The 16,483-nt window shown below is 42.9% G+C and overlaps 1 pseudogene; it reads left to right on the plus strand.

Annotated features, from left to right (window-relative positions):
• The first annotated feature begins 1,662 nt into the window (after positions 1-1,662).
• On the plus strand, positions 1,663-16,238 carry LOC111156266 (annotated as a pseudogene).
• The last annotated feature ends 245 nt before the right edge of the window (positions 16,239-16,483 follow it).

Raw genomic sequence — 16,483 nt, forward strand, 5'->3', positions numbered from 1 at the left:
GATGCAGCTTCAAAGAACCTGCAGCCAGCTCTAAGCAGGTCATACCTCCCACTGCATCTTCCCGCTAGAAGCAGAGCTGGAGTCACCATGGGGAAGGGGAATCTCTGAACAAAAACTAAAATGTTTCTGCTACCCACAGAAGAGGGAAATAGTTATTTCCTTGGGAAAAGTCTATGAAGTAGAATCTTCCCCAGGATTCCTTCTCTCTGATCTCCTTTTGGAGCTGACCCCTGCAGTTCAAGACCCTTCCATAGGGGACTCCCTTCACATTTAGGGCAAGGATCTGTGCAGCATGGCAGTCCTACTTCCCACCTCTGAGAGCCAACCTCCTGTGGCTCCAGGGGGTTCAGAGAGTTGCCTAGTACAAATATCATAATTATAAAAATAATTCCAGCTGCTGTTTCTAGAGAATTTACCAAGGTAATCTGCTTAACATGCACCATCTCCATTAAGCCTCAGAGTAATCTGGTGAGATAGAGATTATTATCATCATTTAGAAGAACAGAGAGCTAAAGCTTACATCTACTGTCAAGTCCTGGACTCCCACTTAAAAGCTATGTGATGTTGAGCAAGTTACTACTTAACCTTTCTGTTTCAGTGAATTTCAATGAATCAAGATGCATACAAAAGTCTTTCTCTGAAAGCAGCCCTCATCCTTATCCCCATGCCTCCTATGCATTCTGAGTGATTCATAGACCATTCTCTAGGAAAGGGCACCAGTGTGGTCTGAGCCTTCAGGAATCCTGTAAGAAGGAGAGGAAACAGCCCACTCTAGAAATAATAAAGGTTTGATGCCTTACAGAAAACAGGGTCCTGTAGCATCCTCTTTGCCAAGGCCTGGCTACTGAGAATTCACCTCTGCATTCAATAAACACTTACACCAGCCAGCAGATAAATATCCTAGAAGGCAAATCAGACTCATCTTTCATCTGGTTAAAAATACCACTGCTGGCTCCCTTTCTATTATAGAACTCATTGGTAGCCAGTAATAAAAATGAAATCCAGCAAATCTTTGGAGGAGGGGGAAGGTAAGAACACAGCAAATATATGATGCTTATGGGAGTTAGTAGGAACTCCAGGTAGCATGGGGAGAAAACGGAATTGAATTTCAGTGAGCCTAGTCCTGAAAGGGTAACTCAGTAGACCAAATAAGGAAACATCAGAAAGTGTGGAGGAAGATCTAGCTTCAGGTATCACTGGAACCAGGAGCTCAAATGCAGCCAGGCCTCCCTCAATGGCTCTCATTTCTGTTTTTCTCTGAAAGCTGCCTTTATTTTTCCCATTCACATGAACCTTCACCCAGAGGGAGGGGGTGTGACTGTAACAACCCCAGCTTTACTGCTTTCATCTGAGTGACCAAGAAAGGAAAGGTGGGTTCTCTTTCTTAAGGCTGAGTTGAAGAATATGTGGGAAGAGACAGTGGCCAGAACAAAAAACAAAAGAAGCTACCCATAGTATTCAGGATGCCTATAGATCTCACTGATATAACAGAGTCCCCATATGACAGTAGGTTAAATAATTTAGCTATTTTTCTCCCCTGTAATAGTCCAGATATAAGCAAGCCACAGCCTTACAAGGACTCCATTTTGTCCAGGACCGAGGCTCTTTCCATCTTTTTGCTCTGTCATGCCTAGGTATTGTTCTCACCTGCATGGTCTAAAAATGCTCACCACCACATCTACAGTCCAGAAGGAAAAGGTGAGTGAGGAATCAATATTTGACTTTTAGGGCACAACTCAGAAATTATACACATCAATTCCACTCACATTCTATTGATCAGAATATTGTCCCACTGCCACACCTAGTTACAAGGGAAGGTGGGAGATGTAGTCTTTAATCTAGGCAGTCAGGTACTACAGTGAAAACTAGGGTTTATTATTGCTGTAGAAGGAAGGATGAATAGAAGGATGTATAGAAGGAAGGGTGCAATCCATCTCTGCCACAGACATCTAAGGGCAGGAAGGTTCTGGGAATTAAAACCAGAATATGACCTGGAACTAAGAATTATTCCTATCTCCATCACTCTTCTGTTTCTGTTGCATGTCTGCTTCATTACCCTCTCCCTTCTCAGTTTTGAGCACCTTCACGTCCAGAGAAGGTAGCCTATGGCCACCTCATCATTTCTAGGCCTGTGAAAAAGTGAAGTAAAATAAGACCAGCCTAGGCTTTAACATAAGTGGAACTTGGAACAAGCATTTACAGCCAAGTGGACTTATGATTTAACTTTGAGCAAGAAAAGGGCAAATAATAACATAATGGGTATTAGCTTACAAAAAACAGATGCAAACTTATGTTAATAAGAGAAATACTAAATTATCATGCAGATCAGAAGAATGTGTATATAACAGTGGTGTATTTTGGAAGTAATGTAAAATTGCTGGGGTGATGAGATCAGTTTCATTCTAAATATTCTAGGGAAAAACTAGCTCAGAAACCAAGAGTAGAAAGAGATGCCCCAATCTATCTACAGAAAAAAGCAGTCTCCACAGTTCAGCCAGCTGGCCCTGAGTTGGAACTGCCTTCTACAGACATCAGTAACCAAGGTGGAAGGGAAAAGTCCTTGCCTGTCACAGCCTGAGGCTGGTAAATGCGCCAGACACTGGAAGAGGCTGGTGGGTATAGACACTTGATTTTGGTGGAATGTGTTGGAGGATGGGTATGTGGATCCAAGAATGGAAGGGAAAGCAGGAGGGTGGGGGTACTCCAGGAGAAAAGGAATAGGTGGGAGAGAAGGGAGAGCACTGGGGCTGGGAGACCATCTGCATGGGACATACTCAAAGTCCTGGGGCATTCTGAGTAGTGCCTGTGGTCAAGATGGTCAGAATGAAACCCTACTGCCCATACTGAATAGTTTGATACTTAGCACGTGAACCCTGAATCCTTGAGCAAAGAACTGCTCAAATGTCCTTCTGTCAGCGTCCAGTTTACCTGCATTCGATTTGGGAACAGCAGGAATGCTATTTCCAGAATGAGGACAGAAGCAGTCCCTTCCTCTATCACCAGGCATCAGAATATTATCACGTGGATAGGGAGGTGGTGGGGGAGGGGCCACTCTTTGGGGCCCACTGAACAGAGAAGGGATCTTTCTGCAGACTACGGCCAGATGCCCAAATCTGTTAGTTAGCTAGAAACCCACTCTATTAGTTTGCTAGGGCTTCCATAATGAAGTACCACAGACTAGGTGCCTTAAACACAGACATGGATTTGCCCTCCATTTTGGAGGTTAAAGATACCAAAATCAAGGTGTCAGTAGTGTTGGTTTCTTCTGAGGCCTCTCTCCCTGCCTTGTTCATGACCATCTTCTCCCTGTCTCTTCACGTGGTCTTCTATCTGTGTGTGCCTATGTCCTAATCTCCTCTTCTAATAACCACACCAGTCATATTGGATTAGGGCCCAGCCCAATGATCTCATTTAATCTTAATTGCCTCTTAAAAACTCTATCTCCAAAGACAGTTACATTTAAGATTAGTACTGGGGTTAAGGACTTCAACATATGAATTTTGGGGCAACATAATTCAGTCCATCACATCTATACTAATGAAACAAAAAAAGGAGCTTACCTTGTGATTTCGCAGTCTAGAGACGGACAACTCTTTCTCAGCTTTAATTATAAATCTTGAGAGAGGGGATCTGGGGTTGGTCCAGATGCCCATTCCTGGTCCCTTTCAACTCAAGGATGTGGGCTCATCAAGAACAAATATGGTTGTCAAGATTCTGCCTATGGATGGTGACAACGCTTTGACAGACACCCCATATTGCCTATCAGAATCAACTCAAGCTCTTCAGTAGGGCATACAGAATCCTTCACTCCCCATCCTCTTAAACTCAGCTATATCCCCTACTCTCCCTGCACGAATTACACCCTTCATCCATGCTACAGGTGTAATTCCCTCCATTCACCTCACTGTTTCATGCCTCTAGGCCTTTACTCAGACTGTTCCCTATATGTACCAAGCCTTTCCTCTTGACCTGCTTTGTCTGCCTGACAAGCTCCCACTTATATTGCAAAGCCCAACTGGAGCATCTCCTTTGCAAAATCTTCCCAATTTCCTGTAGAGTCAGCCTCCCTTTTTTGTTTCATTCTGTGCCTTGTATGTACCTTTCATAACACTTAGAACACTGAGTCATAACTTTTGTTAGATTGATTTTCTCTTGAAGTAGACTCTGGGTTCCAGGATAATAGGGAAAATTTACCTTACCTACCCCCAAGTCTAGCACAGTGCTTGCTTTGTATTTAAAAAATATTTGTGGGAGGTGCCTGGGTGGCTCAGTGGGTTAGGCCTCTGCCTTCGGCTCAGGTCATGATCTCGGGGGTCCTGGGATCGAGCCCCACATCAGGCTCTCTGCTCAGCGGGGAGCCTGCTTCCCATTTCTCTCTGCCTGCTGCTCCGCCTGCTTGCGCGCACGCTCTCTCTCTCTCTGTCAAATAAATAAATAAAATCTTTAAAAAAATATTTGTGGGATGAATGAATGTTATCAACTGGGCACAGTGGTGTACAGTTTTATAAGAAAACACAAGCCCTTGACCTTTAGGAACTTCGGAGTGACTGAGGGAGACATTAATACAAATAATGATGATAAAAATAAATATATAAACCAAGGGCTAAGGGAGTACAAAGAAAGCTGCCATTTAAATGGGAGAATTGTGGAAGGCTTCTGGGAGGAGTGCACACTAAGGATGAGTAGGAGTTTGCCCAGTGGTGTTTGATGGGGTGGAAGAAGAAGAAAGAGAAGGCTATATTGAGGAAGGATGGAACAAGACATGTGAAAAGGACCCTGCCAAGGCTTATAGATGCAACACAGCAAAGTTATAGGGACAAGAGAGCCATGGGTGCCAGGTAAGGGCAGCATTATCTTAGCGTTCTAAGAAAAGGGGTCCCTAGTCATATCTGGGCCTTTTGGGCATTCTCAAGAGCAAGCTGGGAAGAGAGAATTGCCTTGGGATTGTTACTCATGGAGCCACCAAACCCTCAGGGCATCCATCCAGAGTCTCTCCCTCCATGGATTGTCTCAGGAGAAAGGGAAAGACACTTGGGGGTGCCACCAGTCTTGGAGGCAGGGAAGCCAAGCCTTCAGAGTCCAGAGCCTGCACTGACCTCCTCCACTTCCTCTCCAAATGACAGAGAGAGGAGATGGCACAGCTGAGCCTGAAATGAGACATTCACCTTCTGCCACCTCCACTCCACAGAACTTTTTTTAAACCTCTGATTTCACTGCACTCTGATAGTCACGAACAAGTCAATTCACCGTTCCAAGCTTCAGCTGTTCATCTGAGAAAAGGTGATAATGTCTCCTAAGAGGTATTGTGCAGATGAAAGTTAACTCAGGTCAAACACCTAACAGATGCCCGACATCTAATAGCCACTCAGTTAAGAGTGGCCACTCCAATTCATTTTCTAAAGAAAAACGTGCTTGTCTTAACCTCCCCTGTCTAGAACTGTAAGTTCCCAGGGAGGATTCAGACCCCATGCTGTCCAGCATATATTTATGCTCAATAATGCATGTAAAATCAATGACTGTCTAGAATCTAGACTTCTCAGACTGAGTGATATCTAAGAAAACAGCTATTCCAATCTCTCTTTTGACATACAAAGGAAATAGAGACTCCTGACTCCACTACATGTAATCTTGGCTATTGCTTGCCCAGTTTCCTTACCAGTAAAAACAGAACAGCTATTTTAATGTGTTATCATGGGGAATGAATAAATACATATGAAGCATTAAGACCAGTATCTGGCACATAATAACCATCAGTAAATGTCAGTGCTATAATAAGATGATGGAGAGTGGCCCAAGGCCACACGGTGAGTTAGCCAGAAGCTGGAGTCAGGTTCTCCTGGCTTCCAGTCTATCACCTCCCCTACTACACCTCCTGCTTCTGATGGGACTAGATGCTCCACATCCTAATTCCTGAATTCACATGTGGTGTGGAATTCACATGGTGTTCCCCTGTCCTGACAGGGTGCAGGCTGACCCTTAATTCCTGGGGAGGACTTCCCAGCCAATATGACTGTCAGCCAAACCAAGGCCATGGCCAGCTCAGTGTCCCACCATCACTGAGTACTTTCTTTGCTTGCAACATCCTAAACATGCTGAACTATTTCTCTTCAATTACATATATCAGTCTGTCTTGATCAGGGCAGATTTTGCCCCACAGAGGACATATGACAATATCTGGAGACATTCTTAGATGTCAAACTTAGGCTAGAGGTTGCTACTGACACCTACTGGGTACAGGCCTGGGATGCTGCTACACTCACCCTGCAGTGCACAGGACAGCCCCCACAGCAAAGCTATTCGGCTCACAATGTACCTGAGCTGCTGCTGACAAAAGCCTAATGTAGGCAAATATGCATTCAGATGCAAATGTGTCTGTTTCACATCCATTTTGTAGCTTCATAAATAGCAGGTTGTGGAAAAAACAGTAGGTGTGACATAAGAGACCAGGATTCAAAATCCAGGTGTGCCACTTTCTAACTGTGTGATCTTGACATGATACTTAACCTCTCTGAGCTAGTTTCCTCATCTGTGAACTGGGTATAATTATGCTATAGTGAAACTTTCTGATGATACACAGAAAGCACCAACTAGGTGCCTAAGACATAGCAGATAGGTAGCAGGTGGCATGTGATGATTCATCTCCTTATTTTTGTAAGGTGTATATACAAACGTAGATACCTGAAAATGTTAGTTGGGGATGAGCCCGAACTTAGCTGACAGAAGACAGATGAATGGATGTTGATGGATGGCTTAAAGCCAAGGAAGGCTCTAAGGCAAGAAATGAGACCGTGGCCAAGGTGAACACGAGGGAGCGAAGGAAGAGATGGTAGAAGAAAGAATCCACACAATTATAGGAAATTATTATTTATTTTTAAATGTTACAGACCAGGCTCTATGCTAGGCATTTTATAGAAATCATTTATTAATTCACTCAGTAAAAATTTAGTGAGCACCCACTGTGTACTAAGCACCAGGTACTAAGCTGTGTTCCTACCTTTACTACCCAGTTATTCATTGAGTACCTACTCTGTACCAACATTGTATTTCCATTCCATATACATTGCTCCCTCCCCATTCAAGCATGTCCTCATTGTTATTAACTCTTTCAACAATTGTTTATAAGAACCCACGCTATATCAGACCCTATCTTATCAGCACTGATAAAAGATTAAAAGCTCTAGAAGAGATGGGTCACTGACCTTCATCTAGAATGGGGATTCAAAGGGAAGCAAGGGAAGCAAAGATCCTGGGCTTTATAGAATCATGGCACAATCTGCTTCGTGATCAAAACTTTAGGGGCAGAAGGCCCTGTAGAGTAGAACTTCATTTTCCCAAGACCCCCAGGTTGGCAATGATATAGATATGAATGATGAAGTCTGAGGTCTGAATTAGAATGAATAGGTGATTTTTTATGGTATGGTTGCAGAGAACATAATCCACTTCAGCTGCTAAAGCACAGATCTGTTGGATTTGGGGCCCCGTGCATTGTCTTGTGCAGAAATGGATTTTAGAATCCTTGGGACAACTGAAGAAACAGATTCTAGACTGAGCTTCTAGGAGTGACTGCTGAAACAACACAGGAGAACTGAGCCCCGGAAGGATCCTCTGGTCCTACTACACAGAGGACGCTGCCTGCCAAGCTAGGAATCTATAAGCTGTAGGTCCAAAGTGCCTCTGTTGTGCACTGCACCAGCAAAAGGAATGCCTCTGACCTTGTTCCACTTAACTCAGTTCTGAATCTGACTTTCAAGCAAGTGTGTCTAATTTTCAGAAATCCTCTCTGGGAGATGTACTTTCTTTCTAGGAAGTGAAGCACCTTTAAAGGAAGTTGGAATGAATGCGGATGGAGCCAACTAACAGTTTTCCTCACAGGGGATTAGTTTAGTTATACATCTGTGATAAACTGGGTTCTGTAACAAATCTAACACTGTAAATTACCACCAAAATACACTATTCTATGAGTGGTTTACGCTTTCCCTTTAAAAGGCTAGCTGAGTGCAAGTATGCTAATGACCCATTCAGTGTGGAGTCATTTCTATGAAAAGGGACCAGGAATCTGTTTTGTTTTGTTTTGTTTTTTAATTCTTTTGGTAAGCTCTCTGATCAGCACAATTTGAGACCACTAAGAAAAGCTAATTCATACCACATGGCTTGATTAAGCCTCTCAGGAATACAAGCATCTCAAAAGAAGACAATTATCTATAACTCAAAAGAGTAGATGGTCTCATGTCAGAAGGACACCTGTTAGCAGAAAAGAGCTTTCTAGTTTCATCAAACTAAACCAGGTGACCACCACTCATTTCCAAATGTAGTCAAATCTTCCTTAAGAGTTTTTTGGAACTTTCCCCTGCCTTTAGACAAGGAGTGCCAACAACAGTAACTAACCAGATAGCTGCGAAGTTAGATCTCAAAAACTGAATTCAGACACACATCAAATAAAAGAAATACAGCCTCTGTCCTCACAAATGTTAACCACCTAAAAGAATAAACTAAGAGGTAATCAGTCAACTATTTACTATTTAGGGATGACAAGTGCCCTGATGATGGGGCAGGAGCTATATACATGAGGCATGAGAGAAACATGTGGATCCCTACTCAGCCTGCAGGCAATGGCATGTCTTCTTGAGGGAAGTACCATCTTAGCTGAGATCTGAAGGATGAATTAGTCAGGCATCCATGTGTGCAAAGGCCTGGAGTCCTGAGAGAACCTGGCATGTTTGGAGAACAGGAATGTGTTCAGCATGGCTGGGAAACAAAAAATAAAATTACTGATTCTGAAAGCAGTCCGGTACAAAGGGAAGGCAAGGGAGGCAACATCAGCAGACATCTTAGAAGGGCAGAGAGAGCTGGCACAGACTGTCCTAAGAATGGAGCATGGACCATTCAATGCCCAGAATGAAGCAGGCAGCCAGCACATCTGCTAACTGGCTGCAACTGAGCGGAACAAGGCTGAGTAAGCAGCAAGACCAAGAGGGCCAGAATGAAATGACTGTCCCAGGTTTACGCTAGTGGAACATCTAAAGAAGCAAAAGCTTTCAGTGGGCTTGCAAGAGGAGCATAATTCTAATTACCGCAGGAGTCTCCATTTAGAAGCACAGCACAGATTGTGTCCTTAAGCCAAGCACATTGGGAACACAGTTAACCATTCAGTCCATCAACACTGCATGGTTCCTTTCAGTATCTGTTCCCATTCTTGTATCTGATCGAGGCAATGGGGACAGCAGAGGGGCAGGTGCAGGGGCACACACTAACACGCACACAGCTCACTGATGAACGCCGCGTTCTCACCCATTCTTGCCCCTGAGCTCCACCCTACATTCAGCCCTCCCAGTTTCTGACCTCCAGGCTGGTCCTCTTGTTTTTGGCTCACCTGACCTTCCATGCTCAGCACCATCTCCGCTGTGCTTTGACCACCCTTGACCATAATTTGAATTACCCTTCAAACTAGGCGGCCTTAAAAGATGCTTTGGTAATACTTATCTTGATGAGCACTGAGAAATGCGTAGAACTGTTGAATCATTATATTATACCTGCAACTAATACAACACTGTTTTGTTACTTACACTTGCATTAAAAACAAAAACAAAAACAAAAATGCTGCTTTGATAAACACTCTCCTTGGTTTCACCTGGAGAGTGTCTTGCAATGAAAAGATTGTAGGTCTGGGGGGGGCACCTGGCTGGCTCAGTGTGTTAAAGCCTCTGCCTTCGGCTCAGGTCACGATCCCAAGGTCCTGGGATCAAGCTTCGGGCTTTCTGCTCAGCGGGGAGCCTGCTTCCTCCTCTCTCTCTCTGACTGCCTCTGCCTACTTATGATCTCTCTCTGTCAAATAAATAAATAAAATCTTAAAAAAAAAAAAAAAGATTGTGGTCTGGAAGCCTTGCTTTGAAGACTGGCTCTACCCCTTCCTAGCTGTACGACTCTGAATAAGTGATGTAATCTCTCTGAGCCTCAATTTTCCATCTATAAAATGGGAACAACTATGTAACTATATCAACCTCAGCCTTGCAGTGGAAATCAAATGAAAAAATTCAGGTAAACCATTTACTGCAGTATCTGGCATATAAAAATGCTTGAAAAGTAAAATTTCCTTTCATTTCCTTTCCCCTCACCAAAAGGAGTGGTATTCTCCTGGCCACTGGTCTGAAATTAAGTAATTATTATGATACTGTTTTGTCTTTTCAGGTTCCCCGATTATGTTCAGCAGAAACCAGATAAGCAGCACTTGTTCAGAATTTCTTGCATTTTTAGCAATTCTAAGAATAATCTTTGCGGCACTAATAATAATGCATATATGATTTCTCCTACATTTTCTCTCACAGAGTATAATGTTTCTATACAGTTAGTTGTTTTGCGGTTCCTTTGTTTCAAATACTTTCTTGCTGTCCCTGTTAATAGTTTATCTTTGAATTATCACAGGGGCAATGATGAGTGAAATGTCAGCCTAGAGAGTCCAAATGAGTTGCTCCCATCACTCAGCAATGCCATGGTTGTAGCCCGTTACCCTGGTGGTTCTCCACCAGATGGAGTGCTTCCCTGAGGGGGGCCATTTGGAAATGTGGGAAGTGCCTGCACCTGTCATAAGTGACCAAGGGAGTACCACTGACATGTGGAGGAGCCAACTGCACAAGCCATCTGCAACGTTCACAATTTCTCTGGCCCCAGATGCCTCTAGTGACCCACTTAGAAATACCATATAAGGCTCAATGAAGCCACACAGAGATGTTCTGGGGGAACCGAGGCCAGGCTCAAGGGTTATTTCCAACCAGAGAAGATCTTCAATTTAAAAAAAAAAAAAAAAAACTTATTTAACATATGTAACAGACAAGTAACATATATGAATTTATTCTTATTGTGTAAAGAGAGTAGACAAAAACTGTCACATTTATCTTCTCTAAATCAAAGTTGAATCCCAGCCTCACTCCATTGGCCAGTCAGGAATACTTGATTCTGGCCATTATCAGACCTTCCTCTCACTCAGCAGGACCAGGAAAGGGCCTCAAAGTTAGAAAGAGCAGACTAGGCGTGATTGGGTGGCTCAGTTGTTAAGCATCTGCCTTCGGCTTGGGTCATGGTCCCAGAGTCATGGGATTGAGCCCGGCATGGGGTTCCCTGCTCGGTGGGAAGCCTGCTTCTCCCTCTCCCTCTGCTTCTCCCCTGCTTGTGTTCCCTGTCTCACTGTGTCTCCGTCAGATAATAAATAGATAGATAGATAGATAAATTTTTAAATCCTTAAAAAAAAAAAAAAAGAAAGAGCAGAATACTCTGGGAGCCATTTTGCTTTCTGAAATCAGGCAGCTAGGGGCACCTGGGTGGCTCAGCGGATTAAGCCGCTGCCTTCGGCTCAGGTCATGATCTCAGGGTCCTGGGATCGAGTCCCGCATCGGGCTCTCTGCTCAGCAGGGTGCCTGCTTCCCTCTCTCTCTCTCTCTCTCTGCCTGCCTCTCCGTCTACTTGTGATCTCTCTCTGTCAAATAAATAAATGAAATCAGGCAGCTGTACTGTGATGGGTCCTGCTTAGCCATGTGAGTCCCAAAGAATGCAGAAGCCCAGTGTCTAAGAACACCTCTGTGGGTGCACCTTGACTGTCCACAGTGAGATCCTGACACCCCAAAGTTTGGGAGGGAGCCAGTCTCACATTCTGACATCTCACAGAACTGCCCACCTTCCTAGACTTGGGATTCCCTCTACTCTCTGCCCTTCTCACTTCTGCCCCACGCCCAGCACGAACTTGCTCCCCTCCATCCTCACTTTGTTTAGGAGCCATCTAGGATTCTCTCCCCAATAAACTCCCCAAAAAAGTCCAGGAAAGGGTCTCACATCCCATGCAAAGACATATAGTGGACTGGCTCCCTTCTTGGAAAAACCCTTCTTTCATCTATTCTAAGATGTACATCTTTTCCTGCCTTAAAACATCTCTGATACTATGAGGCATCTCATTACTGATATCTTAGCATAGCTTTTGGTCAAAGGGACTCAAGACATAGGTATCATTTCCTGTGCATGTTCAAATCTGGTTGACACTCCAGGCAGTGTGACTGAACACCTACAACTCTTTGACCTTTCAGTCAACAAACCATTGAGGATCACTTAAGGGAGGAATATGAGTGTTGGTTGTTATCTGAAAACCTTTCACTGCAATATCCTGATAAGACCAAGAACATGTCAACATCAAAATTTGTAGAGTTTCCTTTTAAAAAAAAAAAAAATCCCTGGAACCCCTAGAGAAGACTCTTCTAGGAAATGCCACATCACCAATACTGAACAGCACCAAAGGTTGACACTGTGTGGAAAAAACAAACACCGGTGACCACAGACATCTCTAAGTTGAAAAGTGATTCAGAGGCATTACACATTGAATACGATGAGGTTTTAGGACCACTCTCAATAATTTTTTGTTTACATTTTCTTTTTTATATGTCCATAGGAGTGATCCATGTTGAAATCTATGTCTCAAAGGAACTAGCAAGCTCCTTTCAGGAGTATGAAATTAAGATTCTAAATGATAAGCACGTATCATAGGTTAATTGGTAGTGTGTTTTGTTTTTTTTTAGTGAAATACCAAATAGTGGTACCATCTTACAATCACTCGCTTCTGAAATTCCAGGAAAGGTACAAAGATAAGGAGATAGGGAGATAAGGAGAACAAAACACAGATGAGGACTTCAGTAGATGATCCAGCCACACAATGCCCAGCCAGGACCTTTGCCCTCTGAGAGCAAGCTGCTAAAGGCTGGAAAATGAGATGTCATGGAAGGAAGAATTCCAACCTTTGCCCATGGTCTGCAATTCCCAGGTCTGGGCCCTGAGCCCCTGCCCAAAGTCCCCAGGTATTGCCAAATGAAGAGTGAAAAGATGGAGGCTTGAGTTCCAGCACAGCAAGTCCTTGGCAAGGATCGCAGTGGAAGAAGGACCTGTCTACCAAGTGGCCTTAGAGACCCTGGCTGGATGTGAAGTGGACTGGCTCTGAACATCATTTAATGGCTCATACCTTCCCTGATCACTCATCCATTTGGAACAAGATGCTGCTGTTAGAAACCTGGAGAATTGGCTCTGCCTGATGTCTTGAAACACATCTCCCCATCTCTGCCTTTCTCCTAAGTCTGGTTAAGCAGAAAGGGCATAGGCTTTGGAGAAGACCCACACAGACCTGCTTACCCACCCCTGCTTCCAAATGTACGAGTCATGTGTTGTGAGCAACCTGCATAATCTCACTGATGCTAGGTTTCTCCCTCACCTCCCTCCCTCCCTCCCTCCCTCTTTCTCTCCTTTTTTCCTTCCTTCCTTTGTCCTAAGTACTTTGCAAAATTATCTCATTTAATCCTCAGAACAACCTGTGAAGCAGAAACTGTTTTCATCATTCTCATTTACAGACTGGAAAACTAAGGTACAAGGTGTAAGCAACTCATCTGTGTTCACATAGCTAGTAAGAGGCTGAGCAAGGAAGGATTCAGATCCAGATAGCCTGGCCCCAGAGTCTGTATGCTTCCCTCCTATGCTCAGCTACACAGTCACTATCGTCAACCAAAAGTAATAACCATCTCTGGGTCTTGTGATGCTTAAATAATAGAAGTAAAGTCCCTGGCAAATAGTAAGGCTTTAATAAATGACAGTCATCACCTTCAATCTCCAGGCTGCCAGTCTTTTAACTCACATAAAGAATAATAATATACTCTACTTGTATTGTTCTACAAGTCTGGAAAAAGGCTCAGGTAAATTATCCTCCTTGGTTCTTTTAACAGTCTGTTTTTCTTATAATAATGTTAGCATACAGTACTTTATATGTCCCAGGCATTATTCTGTGTGCCTGTATATCTATTTCATCCTAAACTCACTGGGTCCTATAGCTCAGTGAGATAAGTAGTAGTATTATCTCCATATTACTGGCCCAGAGATGTTAAGTAATGTGCTCAGGGTCACACAGCTAGTAAGTAGTGGTGCTGGGATGAAATTCGGAGAGTCTGGTTTCAGACTGAGCTCCGATCCTCTACTCTAGGGTGACTGTGTAGGAGGCAATTCCGGCTCACAAACCCTGTGATGAGTAAGAGTCAGTAAGTGCCAGAGCCAGAATTCAAACCCAGGCCTGTCTGCCACCAGTGTCCCTAGTAGGTGATTTCTCTGACTCTGTTGCCTTGTACAGCCAAGTGGCCTGATGGACATTGCCCTGAATTGGGGCTTAGAAGACATAGGCTCTGGTCGTGCCAATAAAATAACTGGTCAACAGCAGGGAGACCTTGAACAAATCATTTTGCCTCCAACCTTCATCTAAAAATTCGGGAGTCATGCACACCTGATCTTTAATGTCCTATAATTCTCAGCAACTGTTTTCCAAGAAGAATTGCAATTCTGTTTGAAGGAAAGAAATGTAGCATGTTTCTTATGGTTCAATGTCAATCCCACCCCCACACCTGAGGAAAACTCTAGAAAATGCTTCTTTTTACCTGATACAAATCCTATGTGTGCCATGAAGTACAGCTCAAATGCACAGTGGCCAGAAACACAGCCGCTTCTCTGGAGGCCTCTCAAGCTTCTAGTCCCTTTCCCTTACCCTTATTGGTAAGAACTGTGCACACGCTACTCTGTGCTCCTGCAATACTGAGCTTGTGCCTCTAGATTAACAATTCCTATATTCACAGAGAGCGGCAGCGTGTGTGCACATGCGTGTGTATGTGAGTGCGGGTCCTAGTAGCTCCTTAAGGGCACAGACTGTACTCCATTCATTTTCCTATGTTTGGAAAGTTATGTTACATTGACCATATGTGTAAGTACCAATATTTGACCATTTTTGACCTACACAAATGGCAATTTAATACGGTGCAACCCAATATATGCTCATTAAATATAAGCTTACTTACTATTATACAACAGATGCATTCCTGAAAAACCTCATGTTCTACAAGAGGGGTCAGTAAGCTTTTTCTATAAAGAGCCATGTAGTAAATACTTAGACTTTGTGTGCTATACAGTCTGTATCCCAAGTATTCAACTTCATTCATTCAATTCATCATTGTTATATCAAACAATCTGTCAATAAATGAGTATGGTTGTGTTCCAGTAAAAACCCCATTTACAAAAACAGGCTGGACTCATGAAAAAAACAGAGACTCTTCACAGCCCTATAACAAGTAAAGAAATTGAATTAGTAATAAAAAAAATGTTTTTAAAATTTCCCACAAAGAAAAGGTCAGGACCAGATAGCTACACTGGTGAATTCTACCAAACATTTAAAGAATGAATACCACTGATTTCTTCACAAACACTTCCAGAAAATAAAGGAGGAATGAACACTTGCCAACTCCTTCTGTGAGGCCAGTATTACCCTGATACAAAAACCAAGTAAGGATATCACAAGAAAAAAAAAATCTACAGGCCATTATCTCTTAAGAATACAGATGCAAAAGTCCTCAAAAATTACTAGCAAATTCTTTAATTTGTTCTTCAGAAGTATTTTGGAGCCTTTGGAGAGATTGAAAATATTGAACTTCCCATGGATACAAAAACAAATGAAAGAAGAGGATTTTGTTTTATTACATATACAGATGAAGAGCCAGTAAAGAAATTTTTAGAAAGCAGGTATCATCAAATCGGTTCTGGGAAGTGTGAAATCAAAGTTGCACAACCCAAAGAGGTATACAGGCAGCAACAGCAGCAACAAAAAGGAGGAAGAGGTGCTGCAGCTGGTGGACGAGGTGGCACGAGGGGTCGTGGACAAGGTCAGGGCCAAAACTAGAACCAAGGATTTAATAACTATTATGATCAAGGATATGGAAATTACAATAGTGCCTATGGTGGTGATCAAAACCATAGTGGCTATGGCGGCTATGATTATAGTGGGTATAACTATGGGAACTACGGATATGGACAGGGATATGCAGACTACAGTGGCCAACAGAGCACTTTCGGCAAGGCATCTCGAGGGGGTGGCAATCACCAAAACAATTACCAGCCATACTAAAGAAGGACGTTGGAGAAAACAGGAGGAAATTGCTAAAGTTAACCCATCTTGCAGGATGACACTGAAGATTGGTCTTCTGTTGATCTAAGATGATTATTTTGTAAAAGACTTTCTAGTGTACAAGACACAACTATGTCCAACTGTATATAGCCGCCAATTAATTTTCTTTGTTTTTACTTTGTCTTTTGCTATCTGTGTTATGACTCGATGTGGATTTGTGTTTATACAAATTTTATTTGTATGATTTCATGTTAAACCTCAAATAAATGCTTCCTTATGTGAAAAAAAAAATTACTAGCAAATTGAATCCAGCAATATAATAAAAGGATTATATACCGTGAGCAAATGGGCTATATGCCAGGAATGCAAGTGTCATTTAATATCTGGAAATCAAGTATTAGAATCCACCACATAAACATAACAATGTACAAAAAAACATATGAACAGTTATCAAAAAAGCATTTGACCGAATTCAATACCCCCTTCTGATAAATTGTAAAAACTCGGAATGGTTCAAGCTGATAAAGG

This window comes from Enhydra lutris, unplaced genomic scaffold (genome assembly GCF_002288905.1).
Source record: "Enhydra lutris kenyoni isolate GAN:26980312 unplaced genomic scaffold, ASM228890v2 scaffoldscaffold45, whole genome shotgun sequence".
Lineage (NCBI taxonomy): Eukaryota > Metazoa > Chordata > Mammalia > Carnivora > Mustelidae > Enhydra > Enhydra lutris.